The sequence below is a fragment of the Hordeum vulgare genome, chromosome 5H, assembly GCF_904849725.1.
Source record: "Hordeum vulgare subsp. vulgare chromosome 5H, MorexV3_pseudomolecules_assembly, whole genome shotgun sequence".
Classification (NCBI taxonomy): Eukaryota; Viridiplantae; Streptophyta; class Magnoliopsida; order Poales; family Poaceae; genus Hordeum; species Hordeum vulgare.
This window is the reverse complement of record NC_058522.1, coordinates 23467096-23482760: the sequence shown is the minus strand read 5'-3', so window position 1 is coordinate 23482760 and position 15665 is coordinate 23467096. Positions and strand designations below refer to the sequence as shown.

Here is a 15665-nt window from a genome sequence, read left to right as displayed (position 1 = left end):
CTAGGATACCCTAAGGAAACTATTGGGTAAACCTTCTATCTTAGATCCGAAGGTAATACCTTTGTTGCCAAGAACGGATCCTTTCTAGAGAAAGAGTTTCTCTCGAAAGAAGTAAGTGGGAGGAAGGTAGAACTTGATGAGGTAATTACACCCCCTCTCGAACAGGATAGTAGCGCAGCGCGGGAAGTTGTTCCTGTGGCGCTTACACCAACTGAAGAGGAAGTTAATGATGATGATCATGAAGCTTCAGATCAAGTTACTACTCAACCGCGAAGGTCCACAAGGGCATGCTCCGCACCAGAGTGGTACGGCAACCCTGTGATGGAAATCATGTTGTTAGACAACGGTGAACCTTCGAACTATGAAGAAGCGATGGCAGGCCCGGATTCCAACAAATGGCTTGAGGCTATGAAATCCGAGATAGGATCCATGTATGAGAACAAAGTATGGACTTTGGTGGACTTGCCCGATGACCGGCGAGCCATAGAAAATAAATGGATCTTCAAGAAGAAGACTGATGCAAATGGTAATGTAACCGTTTACAAAGCTCGACTTGTCGCAAAGGGTTTTCGACAAATTCAAGGAGTTGACTATGAAGAGACTTTCTCTCCCATAGAGAAGCTGAAATCAGTCCGAATCATGTTAGCAATTGCCGCCTTCTATGATTATGAAATTTGGCAAATGGACGTCAAAACAGCGTTCCTGAACGGGAACCTTAAGGAAGAGTTGTATATGATGCAACCAGAAGGTTTTGTCGACCCTAAGGGTGCTAACAAAGTGTGCAAGCTCCAGCGCTCCATCTATGGGCTGGTGCAAGCATCTCGGAGTTGGAACATTCGCTTTAATGAGGTGATTAAAGCGTTTGGGTTCATACAGGTTTACGGAGAAGCCTGTCTGTACAAGAAAGTGAGTGGGAGCTCTGTATCTTTCCTCATACTGTATGTGGATGACATATTATTGATGGGGAATAATATAGAGATGTTGGAGAGCATAAAGGCCTATTAGAACAAAAGTTTTTCAATGAAGGACCTTGGAGAAGCTGCATACATATTAGGCATCAAGATCTATAGAGATAGATCAAGACGCCTCATAGGTCTTTCACAAAGTACATACCTTGACAAGATATTGAAGAAGTTCAATATGGAAAACTCAAAGAAAGGGTTCTTGCCAGTTTTGCAAGGTGTGAGATTGAGTAAGACTCAGTCGCCGACCACGGCAGCAGATAGAGAGAAGATGAGTTATGTCCCCTACGCATCAGCCGTGGGCTCTCTAATGTATGCCATGCTGTGTACCAGACCTGATATAAACCTTGCCATAAGCTTGGTAGGGAGATACCAAAGTGATCCCGGTATGGAACACTGGACAGCGGTCAAGAATATCCTTAAGTACGTGAAAAGGACTAAGGAAATGTTTCTCGTTTATGGAGGTGTCGAAGAGCTCGTCGTAAAGGGTTACGTCGATGCTAGCTTCGACACAGATCCGGATGACTCTAAGTCACAGACCGGATACGTATATGTGTTGAATGGTGGGGCAGTGAGCTGGTGCAGCAGCAAGCAAGAAGTCATGGCAGCATCTACATGTGAAGCGGAGTACATAGCTGCTTCAGAAGCAGCTCATGAAGGAATTTGGATGAAGGAGCTCATCACCGACCTCGGAGTGGTTCCAAGCGCGTCGGGTCCAATGACACTCTTCTGTGATAACACTTGGGCCATTGCCATAGCCAAGGAGCCCAGGTTTCACCGGGAGACGAAGCACATCAAACGTCGCTACAACTCCATCCAGGACCATGTCCAGAGTGGAGTGATAGATATTTGTAAAGTACACACGGATCTGAATATTGCACACCCGTTGACTAAACCTCTTCCACGAGCAAAACATGATCAACACCATAATGCTATGGGTGTTCGATACATCACAATGTAACTAGATTATTGACTCTAGTGCAAGTGGGAGACTGTTGGAAATATGCCCTAGAGGCAATAATAAAATGGTTATTATCATATTTCCTTGTTCATGATAATCGTCTATTGTTCATGCTATAATTGTATTAACAGGAAACAGTAATACATGTGTGAATAAATAGATCACAATGTGTCCCTAGCAAGCCTCTAGTTGGCTAGCTCGTTAGTCAATAGATGATCATGGTTTCCTGATCATGGGCATTAGATGTCATTGATAACGGGATCACATCATTGGGAGAATGATGTGATGGACAAGACCCAATCCTAAGCATAGCACTAGATCATATTGTTCGTATGCTAAAGCTTTTCTAATGTCAAGTATCTTTTCCTTCGACCGTGAGATTGTGCAACTCCCGGATACCGTAGGAGTGCTTTGGGTGTATCAAACGTCACAACGTAACTGGGTGACTATAAAGGTGCACTACGGGTACCTCCGAAAGTGTCTGTTGGGTTGGTACGAATCGAGATCGGGATGTGTCACTCCGTGTGACGGAGAGGTATCTCTGGGCCCACTCGGTAGAACATCATCATGAGCTCAATGTGACTAAGGAGTTAGTCACACGATGGAGTGCTACGGAACGAGTAAAGAGACTTACCGGTAACGAGATTGAACAAGGTATAGGTATACCGACGATCAAATCTCGGGCAAGTTCTATACCGACAAACAAAGGGAATCGCATACGGGATTAATTGAATCCTTGACATTGTGGTTCATCCGATGAGATCATCGTGGAGCAAGTGGGAGCCACCATGGGTATAAAGACCCCGCTGATGGTTATTGGCCGGAGAGGTGTCTCGGTCATGTCTGCCGGTCTCCCGAACCTGTAGGGTCTACACACTTAATTGGTTCGGTGACGCTAGGGTTATAGGGAATTGTTATACGAGGTTGGCGAAAGTTGTTCGGAGTCCCGGATGAGATCCCGGACGTCACGAGGAGCTCCAGAATGGTCCGGAGGTAAAGATTGATATATAGGACGGATGGTTTCAGACACCGGAAGTGTTTCGGGCATCACCGGTAACGTACAAGGACCACCGGGACCACCAGAGGTGGCCCCCGGGGTCCACCAAAGGGGGGCAACGACCCCGGGAGGTAAGGTGGGCCAAGTGGGGAACGGAACCAGCCACTAGGTGGGCTGGTGTGCCTCCCCACTCAGCCCAATGCGTGGGGGAGAGAAAAGGGGGGGCGGCAAACCCTAAGCCAGGTGGGCCTAAGGCCCACGAGGGGTGCGCCACACCCCTCCTCCCCCCTTGGCCGCCGCACCAGCCCCCATCTAGGGCTGCCGCCCCCCAGGAGAGGGAAACCCTCAAGGGGGCGCAGCCCCTCCCTCCCCCTATATATAGTGGGCACTTTTGGCCATTGGAGATCAGACTTTTGCCTCTCTCTCGGCGCAGCCCTGCCCTTCTTCCTCCTCCTCCCTGCCGGTGCTTGGCGAAGCCCTGCCAGGAGACCTCGTCTCTCCATCGACACCACGCCGTCATGCTGCTGGAGATCTTCCCCAACCTCTCCCTCCTCCTTGCTGGATCAAGGTGCGGGAGACGTCACCGGGCTGCACGTGTGTTGAACGCGGAGGTGCCGTAGTTCGACACTAGATCGGAATCGTTGTGAGTACGACTCCATCAACCGCGTTCTAGCAACGCTTCCGCTTAGAGATCTTCAAAGGTATGAAGATGCTCTTACCCCTCTCTCGTTGCTGGTCTCTCCATAGGAAGATCTGAATATGCGTAGGAAAATTTTGAATTTATGCTACGTTACCCTACAAGAAGATGTCAGTGACAAACAAGAAAAATGCTGCGAAGAAGAAGCATCACCATCGCACGGGGTGAGGTGGTTACCTCAAAGCCCGACCTTTGTGGGACAAGGCTGAGAATGACCTGATTGCTAAAGGAGTCGAACCAGAGACATTGAGATGGCCAGACCGTTGCCGGACTTGGTTCTTCGGGGTTGGCGGAACCTTGGACCCTGTATCACGGGAGTGCGTTTGGGCGGAAGAGCAACTGCGAATACCCATGAGGAAGCTTCAACACTATATCGCCGCAGCACAGGAAGGGGCGTTCATTCCAGACAGAGAGAATGACGAGCTCAAAATGGCCCTCGGGAATCCTTAGCACCCTGGACGAACACGAGGCACGACAGGCTCCCTTCCGTGGAAGGCTGGGTTTCCGGACGCAGGGGGTTACAAAACCCAGGAGAGGAGGAAGAAAGCGGAGCATAGCCAACTGTAGGCACTGCACGAAAGGGTACAAGGGCTAGAGGAACGAGAAGCAGATCGCAGCAAACGACCTGCCGAAGCTTCCCCTTAAGCTACCCCGCCATCTCAGCGGAGAAGCAGCGTGGCTTCCACCGAGCAGACTCAGCAGCTGGAGCCTGTCTTCACGTGCTACCTCGTGGATGCTATCACAGAGTCTCAACATTGCCACCTTATGACGCAATGGATGACATTCAAAGTCAAGGCGGCTGTTGGCTCTGTTATACCTAATGAACCTGGCTCAACCTACCACGGCCAGCTAATTCCAGAGGGATATGCTAGGGTGATGGTGGATCAAATAACGGAAGGATTTAAGGACCTTGAGCTTGACCACCCTACTGGTGAAGGGGAGATTCAGCTGGGTTCTTCTCTGAAGACTCCATGCCTATGGCGGAAGGAGCTCATCCACCTTCCGAACTGGATGCCTCCGCCTCCTCCTCCTCCTCCGATGAGTCAGGGCCCGCCTCCTCCTCCGCCTCCTCCGGCGAGTGATCAGGGCACTCAGCCTCCTTCTCCGGCGCGTGACGGCACTCCGCCTCCTTCTCCGCCTGCGTCGGCGCGCCCGAGCAGCCAGCTGCCTCCTCCTTCTCCTCCTCGTCAACAAGGGCTGAAGAGACCCGCCGCCGCTCCGGCTCCTCCGACGCGTAGTCCTTCTCCTCCGCCTGGTAAGAAAGGAAAGATAGTCGCAGCCGCTCCGTCTGCTCCGACGTGTAGCAGTACAGCCAGAGGCGGGCAATACAAATACGGTCCTTCTCTGAAGCCTCTAGAGAAGTTACCATACGAGAGGAGCCCGGAGGAAAACGAGAAGATCGTGGAAGCCGAAGTGAAGAACTTCTTTGAAGGGGTGAAAGCAAAAAAACATCCACCTCCGGAGGAGAAGATAGATCCGGTAAAAGCAAAGCGTACTCTGGCTGCCCTGAAGAAACCACCAAAGTCTCCGACGAAAGGCAACTATGAGCGCATTATTACAAAGTCATTTATCGAAGCGCAGCGATCGGGAAGTACTGTCAGTGATCAAAGGTTAGGAGAACGACGAGCTGGGAAAAAAGTTGCCCAGCTCGGCGAACAAGCGAACCAATCGTTCCCCCCGCTCAAGGTGTCTAGCGATATCGTCGCTAATCATCCGGGGATCTTGTTGCCCGGTACCAATCCTGCAGATTACCTGTCCGATGATGCACATTTTGATTTATTGGAGGTGAACGAACACAAATACGTGTACGGGAAGCCTCTCGTCAAATATGAAAGATCTCTAACAACGATGATGCGAAGATTCCATGATTGGTACATGAAAACTTGCAAAGAGTCTGGGGGAGTAATATTTTGACGCTGGGAGTTAGAAAGGAGCATGACCTCGTTGGACTTGAACTGTTGATGGTTCCATTTGAGGAGTTCTTCCCGTTTTTCAATCTAAAGGCCCTCGATAAATTAATGATCACTTGCTACTGGCTGTAAGTAGTACTACTTCTGTCATTAAGTCTCTATATATAAGTCAGCTCTTTCATTGCATGTATTTTTAATTATCCTCACTATATTATATGCAGATTGAAGATCGTCGAATTGAAGAAAAGACAAATCGGTAATATTGGGTTGATTAACACAAATCTCGTAGATGCATTTATGATTAAATCTTAGGCCAAAGATACCGAGGCCAACCTGCTACAATCGTTTGTATTGAATCAAAACAAAGCTATAATACTCTTCCCTTACGAATTCCAGCGAGTGTTATTGTCTTGTGCATATTCGGTTTCCCTTATTAGTCAAGGTTATAGTAATGTAATTGATGAGTTATGCATGCGTGCGCAGCTTCCACTATATTCTCCTAGAGATTAAGCTTGAGCAGGGACTAGTAACCGTCTTAGACTCGAGACGAAAAGATCCCAACGACTATGCGGACATGACTGAAATTCTAGAGAAGTAAGTTAAATCGATCATTATCGCACCATATCGGCAACTTTGTTCATTTCCTGATATCAAGTAATTGTTTTCTTTGTCTGACAGGGTTTGGAAAAAATTCACCGCAAAAACTCTGGGACTGCCAAAGAAGCTGCAATTTAGACACCTGAAAGTAAGTACTATAGTAGCATGTTCCACGCATCTCCTAGTGATTCAAGCACTAGTTTCATCAATACCATTTAGCATCCTTGCTAACTATCAGTTTGATTGACCTCTATTTCTTGTAAAGTGGTTGTGGCAGGAACCAGGGAATGATTACTGTGGATACTACATTTGCGAGTCCATCCACCACGTGACCTGTGAGCGGGGCTACTCTGACAAACAATATGACGTGCGTAAATAATAATATTCACAATTTTATTTTATTACCATCATTTGTGTTCAGTTTCATTTATTAATATATACGTATTGACCCCCTTCTTCAAATTAGATATATCAGATGCGGAATGAACTCCTACCAGTAGATCGTATGCGGGGAATTCAAGAGGAATTGGCGGCATTCTTTCTTGACCACGTGATCCCTGAAGACGGAGAATACCATGTGAACCGTAATCAGTTGAATTTTAATTAGGAGATTATATTGTAAGAGATAATTATATTGTATATATGTAGCCAGTAGCGTCGGATAGATATACGAGAACATGTTGTTCGACCAATCTCTCAGAGAAGGAGAGGTGGTCGATATCACTTCTCTTTGTATGCATATGTTCATGACGATCTTCTGTTTCCTTCATTTGCTTACTAGCCAGCGTGTCTAGTCCTCTCTATACGTATAGTATGTAGCGTCGACCAAGCACGGAGATAAGAAAGCACACTTCTCTCTATTCATTAGCTAGCTAACACAATATATGAAACACCTAAATTAACCCCCCAAAACCCCCAAAACCCCCTCCCCCTTTAAAAAAAACCCCAGCACCTGAAATGCTGACGCGTGGATGCCTTTTGGTCCCGGTTGGTGTCACCAACCGGGACTAAAGGCCCCCCTGCCCGGGCTCGCCGCACCGGCCACGTGGAGGCCCATCTGTCCCTGTTCGTGTAAGAACCGGGACTTAAGGCCAAGGGCATTAGTAACGACCTTTTAGTCCCGGTTCCGAAACCGGGACAGAAGGCCCTTATGAACCGGGACAAAAGGACCTTTTTCTACTAGTGTTTCTTGTTTGGGACTCGGCCTTTTTGCTGTCCAAACTAACTTTAGTGCCCAAACAAAATGGTCCAAACAAAACTTAAATAATTGACAACTTCACAGGTGCACAACTTCACAAAATACTTCATCAGGTTCACAGGTTCAAATAGAGCAAGACATTGTTTCATCACCAGAATGACCAATCAAGTGGGCTAACTTCATCAGGTTCTTGAGAAGTTAGCCCACTTCACTGTTTCTAGGACAGGTTCTACGACAGGTTCAACTTCTATAATGCTTTAGCACGGAAGAGAGCCATCAAGTGGGCTAACTTCTCTTCCTGTTCCTGAGATTTCTTGCGCAGCAGCTCAAGTTCCTTGTTGCGTGCAGCTTCATATTCTTTCGCCTTTAGCTTGATTGCTGCCATTTCTTCTTGCATCACTTTAGCTTGAAGCTCCGACCTCTCCAGCTTCTGCTGAAGATCACAAACATGAGCAGCCACAACAACAGTTCCTTTGCCAGAGTTGTTACTAGATGACTTGAGCCCAACATTCCTCAGGAATGTGCTTTGGTTGACTTCGGTCTTGAGCACTTCTTCAACAATCTCAGCATCAGACTTTGGTTCTTCACGTTCTGGTACCGGTGCGTCCTTCATTTTTTCCATCTCAAGCTAGCATATGGAGGAAAATGATAGACATTAGTGGCATATCTATTTCACATTCTGCAAGAGAAACCAAACAAGAATGCCACTAAACCAGCCCAAGAAATGGATTATTTGAAGTAATCAAACCAGCACACAAAATCTATATGTAGATATTTTACTCAAACTCAAACAGAAGTAGATGATAACTACTAAACTTAAGGCATTATTTGAATCTGGCTACAGCAAGTGTACACACTTATGTGATCTAGAGACATGCAATCGGAACAATATGGTGGTTCTATATAATATGGCTTCTTTGTTGAGAACTAACATTCAGATCAATTTTCATCATATCATAAAAATGCAACAAATAGCTACAAGAAATTCTGATATCTTTGTTGAGAACTGTACAACAAATTCCGATATCTTTGTTGAGATACCAAACCTATCTTAGGCTCTAGCAAAAAACATCAAATCATGGAACATAGTGTGTGTTCTTGCTGGCTGTGAATCAAACAGGGCTGAGGTCTATAGACAAAAGTTTGAACTAGCTGGAGAAAAGCATGGAGTGACTTACTATAGCAATCTTGACTGGCTCCAAAAACCCGTGCTTCTTGCTATTGTGGGTGGCCTTGAACAAGTCAATCGCAGACAGCTCCTCACCCTTACGCCCTTCTTTTTGAAATGTTTTTCAACAAAAATCGAAATGTTATTCAACAAGAATAAGAAATGATATTAAACGAGGATCAAACGGTAAGGTCTTTAGAAAAAGGTACTCACAGTGGCAAAAATGTGTGCGGTGTAGTGCCTGGAACTAGTTCTCTATTGGTACACGACCTTTTCTCGATTAATCTTGTTCGAACACAGGTTTCCTACAAAAATGCATAATGTTATTTGCCAAGTTGAAAGAAAGTGGAATAGGCAGTAGTATAGTAGGACAATACGAGTCTGAGCATATTTGATTTGGAAATATTTCAGTTATCCTGCACTAGCACAAGTACATGAACAACTAGTACTATATAAGAGTTAGTGTATTACATATGGTGTTGATTTTGAAAGTTGATGCTCTCTATTGTTCCTACTCTGATCAGAAACATGGAAGAGGAAGAAGGGGACCATGGCCCATTCCCATCCTGATGTGCAAAACATAAATCAGCAAACAAAGCATATACATACCTTGTGTCTTGGGGTAGACCACATGTGCACCAGAGCTTGCCATTCACCGTCCGTCAGATCTGGCACCGGAGACTTGGTGCTCACTTTGTTTGCTGCTACGGTATCAAAATACTTCTTCTTGATATTATGGTGTCGATTCTTTGAACTTTTCTGCAGAACATCTTTGCACGCGTACTTGATGGTCTCCGAGTCTGTGTTTATCTAAAAATTTGCCTACCAAGACAGCAAACAAGGAAGGAACAACATTAGTGATCATTAACTACAAAACAGAAAATAGAGTAGCACATTAACTATAAAACAAGTAGCTTACAACAACTTTCCCAATGTAGTCCTCCACTAGAGTAGCATTATTTTTGTATTCCTTGAAGTGAGGAAGAACCGGCAGATGGCTTCTTGCAATGAGTCCACACTCAGAAGCAAACTTTGCTGCCTGTAGAGGCTTCTCTGGCCGCTTCATCCCTTGGGCAATTTGGATAGGCACCTTTGTGCCAAGCGACTTGGTGATTCTCTCTAGCCCTTTGCCCTTTCTAAGTCTATGCTAGTTAGTCATTGCATCTGAAAATGAAATTGAACTTGTAAATTAGAAGAGAAATCAACAAATGCAGGAATGGTTCTGCTAAACAGGTAAGCATACATGATCACTTCCATTTGCAAAATGCACTAGTAAAAGAGAAGGTGAACTTGCCTGGTTGAAGCACAAGCTGCTGTTCTTCTTCACTGACGACATCTTTCCTGTCAATAGAAGGTGCACCACGCCTGAGGCGTACGCAGACAGTGCTGCTTTCATCCATGCAAAGAGTGGTTTCTTCGTCCATCGGCGAAAACTCATCACGCATTTCCACCGAGCTCTCAAAGTCCATGCCCAGCGGACTTTCCTGATGGTCCGTCGCAGCCGCCATAGTTTGTTTCTGCCTTGTGACTCTATCAGGTTCATCAGGTTCCAGGATCCTCTTTGTTTGTCTTGGAGGTTGGGACATCACACTTCCTGGAGGCATTGCAGCAGATGCTTCTGAGCTCTTCCTATTCTTGTTGGCTGTCTTCTTAACACCAGGCCTCTTCGTTCTAGATTCCTTCAATGCCTTGTACAAATAGCACAGAAAAAAATTAGATCACAAGATAAATATGTGAGCACAAGGAAACACAGAGCATACAAGAACTCGAACCCTCCAAGCAAGACAGAGTTTGCACCTTAACAGTCTTGTGCACTACAACTTCATCCTCCTTAGGATTGTACTCTGGGTCATCACTGATAACTCCACTACCTCGTTGAACCCCATTAGTTGTACCTTCTTGTACATCATTTGTTTTGCTAATCATTGACGCTATTGCATCAATGCCAAGGGACTGGAATATCCGATTGTTCCTCATCATATTTCTAGCCCTAACCTTCTTGTACTCGGTGAGAGGATGCTCATCTTTGCAAGACAAAGTAAACATAATTATTAGGTTAATTGTTCGAATGCATGGACAGACAGCCAAACATATCTTATGATATTTTATTATCATTTAATCCTACTTATTCAACTAAGGAAGAGTAACAGCACACAGGCACAGCTAAGCGAGCTAATTCAGATTACAGCAATAAGGATGATCAGTCCAGTTACACATGATTGGTGGATAAGAAGAGAGAAAAAAGAATGAATAAGAGAAGAGAAAATGTGGTCTGCGGTGGGGCCACATCCGACGTGGCAGGCCGATCGGGCATGTGTGGGTGCATCCGCGATCTCTCATATTATTCCTATATTTGAGATGGATATGAGGGATGCAAGTCAGTTCCGCGTTTTGGGGTCTTCAGAAAAAATTGACTTCACACTGATCAGGAGGACGTTTCAGACGTTTGAGGAGTATATAGAGGGTTTGGGTACTTGAAGCATCCAAAGCGGACTTAGCAAATATGACTATTCCAAATGCCTACGGACGCATCCGGTCAATGACTAGGCACGTCCTTTTTGACCCTTATTTTTTCATTCGCGCAGTTGCATTACTCCTTTTTTTCATACGTGTGGTCACTTACACGTGATTGGTGGATAAGAAGAGAGAAAAAAGAATGAATAAGAGAAGAGAAATGTGGTCCGCGGTGGGGCCGCATCCGACGTGGCGGGCCGATTGGGCATGCCTGAGTGCATCCGTGATCCCTCATATTGTTCCTATATTTGAGATGGATATGAGGGATGCAAGTCAATTCCGGACGTTTCCGGGTCTTTCGATTTTTTTCCCCTGGTACTCATCAGAAGGAAGTTTCAGATGTTTGAGGAGTATATAGAGGGCCCAGGTGCATATAATCTTAAAGCATCTGCAGTTGGACACCTCATATCCGTCTCAAATGCCCAGACATACCGTCCGGTCAAAAACTGATCACAAAATATCGACCCACCCGGACCCCTCATATCCATCTCAAACGCTCGGACTAACGGGCACACCTCATATCCTTCCCAAATATAAGGATGATACGAGGGTTCGCGGATGCGTCAGGAGACGCCTGAACAGTCCACCGCCTAGCACACGGCCCAGCTAAGGAAGAGTAACAGCACACAGGCCCAACTAGTTTGATATGTGGGTGGACCGGTGCTTGGGTGCTGCTCTTCCTTGGACAAACATCCCACTTATGATTAACCCCTCTCGCAAGCATCCGCAACTACGAAAGAAGAATTAAGACAAAGTCTAACCATAGCATTAAACAAGTGGATCCAAATCAGCCCCTTACGAAGCAACGCATAAACTAAGGTTTAATCTTCTGTCACTCTAGCAACCCATCATCTACTTATTACTTCCCAATGCCTTCCTCTAGGCCCAAATAATGGTGAAGTGTTATGTAGTTGACGTTCACATAAGACCACTAGAGGAAAGACAACATACATCGCATCAAAATATCGAACGAATACCAAATTCACATGACTACTTATCCCATGTCCTAAAAAACAAAAGTGACTACTCACAAAGCATAATTATGTTCATGACCAGGGAGGTATTGAATAGCATTAGGGATCTGAACATATGATCTTCCACCGAGTAATCCAACTATCATCAACTACAAAGAGTAATTAACACTACTAGCAACCTTACAAGTACCAATCGGAGTCGCGAGACGGAGATTGGTTACAAGAGATGAACTAGGGTTTGGAGATGAGATGGTGTGCTACTTCTCAAACAACAACGCCAGAAATTGACACGTTGATGGAGATTGGGCTTGCGTTGGTTTTTCCCTTGAAGAGGAAAGGGTGATGCAGCATACGAGCAGTAAGTATTTCCCTCAGTTTGAGAACCAAGGTATCGATCCAGAAGGAGGGTCTCGTCAAGTCCAGAGTACGTGCGCAAACACAAACAAGCTTGCACCCAACGCTTCAAAGGGGTTGTCGATCCCTTCAAGATTGTTTGCAAAGTGAGATCTGAAGGCAGAATGTGCAACAAAGTAAAAAGTGTAAGGTTGAAAATATGGTGTGAAGTAGACCCTGGGGGCCATAGTGTTCACTAGAGGCTTCTCTCAAAATAGCAAGTATTACGGTGGGTGAACAAATTACTGTCGAGCAATTGATAGAACCGCGCAAAGTCATGACGATATCTAAGGCAATGATCATACATATAGGCATCGCGTCCGAGACAAGTAGACCGATACTTTCTGCATCTACTACTATTACTCCACACATCGACCGCTATCCAGCATGCATCTAGTGTATTGAGTTCATGACGAACAGAGTAACGCTTTGAGCAAGATGACATGATGTAGAGGGATAATCTCAAACCAATGATGAAAACCCCATCTTTTTACTCTTGATGGCAACAACACGATACGTGCCTCGCTACCCCTTCTGTCACTGGGTGAGGTCACTGCATGGTATGAACCCAAAACCAAGCACTTCTCCCATTGCAAGAATCATAGATCTAGTTGGCCAGACAAAACCCACAACTCGAAGACAATTACAAGGATATGAAATCATGCATAAGAGAGATCAGAAGAAACTCAAATAAGATTCATCGATAATCTGATCATAAATCCACAATTCATCGGATCTCGACAAACACACCGCAAAAGAAGATTACATCGGATAGATCTCCATGAAGATCATGGAGAACTTTGTTACTAGCTATGGCCCCGTAGGTCTATGATGAACTACTCACGCATCATCGGAGAGGTCATGGTGTTGATGGAGAAGCCTTTCGTGTCCGAATCCCCCCTCTGGCAGGGCACCAGGACGTGCCCCAGATGGGATCTTGCGGAGACAGAAGCTTGCGGCGGCGAAAAGTGATTACGATGCTCTCCTGATTTTTTGGGAATATTTGGGAATATATAGGCGCAAGATCTAGGTCAGGGGACCTCTAGGGGGGCCCACAAGCCTGCATGGCGCGACCCCCTGGCCGCGGGGTGGGGGCTTGTGGGGCCCCTGGGGCCCTTCTGGCTTGCTCCCAAGTCCTTCGATCTTCTTCCGTTCCAGAAAAATTCTTATCACGGATTTTCTTCCGTTTGGACTCCGTTTCAAAATCTCCTCTGAAAGGGGTCAAAAACATGGAAAAAACAGGAACTGGCACTTGGCACTGAATTAATAAGTTAGTCCCAGAAAATAAATAAAAGGCATGCAAAACATCCAAAGTTTGACAAGATATTAGCATGAAACCATCAAAAATTATAGATACGTTGGAGACGTATCAAGCATCCCCAAGCTTAACTCCTGCTCGTCCTCGAGTAGAGAAGTGATAAAGAATGAATTTTCGATGTGGAATGCTACCTAGCATAGTTGTCCTTTGCAACTTCTTTCACGTGACATGAATGTTCAGATCCGTAAGATTCAAAACAATAGTTTGCTATTGACATGAAAACAGTAATAGTTCAAGCAAACTAGCAAAGTAATCATGAACTTTCAAAATAATAAGGCCAAAGAAAGTTATCCCTACAAAATCATTTAGTCTGGCTATGCTCCATCATCCTCACACAACTAATGTAAATCATGCAAAACCCCGGAATTGGCCAAGTAATTGTTTTCGCACTCTTACTTTCTCAAACTTTTTATAACTATCACACAATACATGAGCGTGAGCCATGGATATAACACTATAGGTGGAATAGAGTGTGGTGGTGGTGGTGAGACAAAAAAGGAGATGGTCACATTGACTCGGCGTATCAATAGGCTATGGAGATGCCCATTAATAGATATCAGTGTGAATGAGTAGGGATTGCCATACAAGAGATGCACTAGAGCTATAGGTATATGAAAGCTCAAAAGGGAAACTAGTGGGTGTGCATCCAACTTGCTTGTTCACGAAGACCTAGGGAAATTTTGAGGAAGCCCGTCATTGGAATATACAAGCCAAGTTATATAGTGAAGATTCCCACTAGAATGTGGTACTAACAAAGCAAGAAGCTCTCAATCATGAAGAACATGGTGCTATCATGAAGCACAAGTGTGGAAAAAGATAATAGCATTGTCCCTTCTCTCTTTTTCTCTTTTTTTGGGCTCTTAGGCCTCTTTTTATTTCATTTTATTTTCTCTTTTTTTTGTTTTTGGGCTCTTTGGCCACTTTTTTTTTATTCAACACATGGGACAATGCTCTAATAATGATGATCATCACACTTTTATTTACTCATAGCTCGAAGATCACAATTATGATGACTCCATAGGAAATGCCATGGAGTACGCCGACCACAGCGACTCGTCCGCGGCCAAGCATCGCCGCCGCCGCCTCAACCAGGCCAAGGAGCACTGGTACGGCCCTCGATTGCCCAGAGGGTTCTCCGTCGCAGTGCATGAGCGCGCCGGCCTACCGCCGGGCCATCAGGCGCGCCTGCTTCGCCGCTGCCGCCGTCGTCCTCCGCGAGGTCCGCTCCCCTCTCCTCTGCACCTCATCCTCCTATTCCAATGTAGAGCCCTGGTTTCTCCGTGCTGCCTGTGCCGCTCGGATTCATCGACGCGCCCTCGCCGAGTGTTCCAGCGCGGGGATTTTCTTTTGTTTTTCTTTTGTTTTGGCTTGGATGGTGAGGGTGAAGAAGAAAATCATTCGGATTCCCATTGATTTGTAAAAAAAATGAGATCTCTAACCAACTACTACTGACTCGTCATCCAATCTACCAACTGTTGGATTCAGTAGTTTATTTCTTAATTGTTTTAGTGGTGCTTGTCCGTGTTTTCCATGGAGCCAGTGATGTTATCAAAATATTTTCTACTCTTGATGGGGCAATGACCCCATTTGATGATCACAACCACCAAGATCTCTGAGGTCCTCCAAATCATCTTTTATTTTTTTTGATGATTCTCTATGCCTCAACATGGAAAGTCCTCGGATGCACCAATTCTAAATGATGGCAACTCAGCCGCTTCGTGCTTCCCTGTGCAACGTTTGTAGCTCCCCTTGTACTGACCTGCTTTTCCATGTATTGCTGTGAAAACAATATCACTGTTGCTTCAGATTCGGTTCAGGAAACACGAGAATGCATATGTTTTCAGTAACATGCATAGAGTTTTTTTTACAGCTTTGCTCTGACAACAAACCCAACATAATTTCAGTACCATGTGTGGAGAATATATAAAAAAGGCAAACAAAAGCTAAATCCGAAACTTAGGTTTTGTACAGGTAGT

General features: G+C 45.4%; 2 non-coding genes across 2 annotated transcripts; both read left to right on the top strand.

Moving 5' to 3' along the window:
• Positions 1 to 15064: 15064 nt before the first annotated feature.
• On the top strand, positions 15065 to 15146 carry LOC123400528. The gene has a single exon (XR_006610767.1). It is a non-coding gene; the product is annotated as a small nucleolar RNA R12 (small nucleolar RNA).
• Positions 15147 to 15223: 77 nt separating this feature from the next.
• Positions 15224 to 15309, top strand: LOC123400501. The gene has a single exon (XR_006610746.1). It is a non-coding gene; the product is annotated as a small nucleolar RNA SNORD24 (small nucleolar RNA).
• Positions 15310 to 15665: the final 356 nt, after the last annotated feature.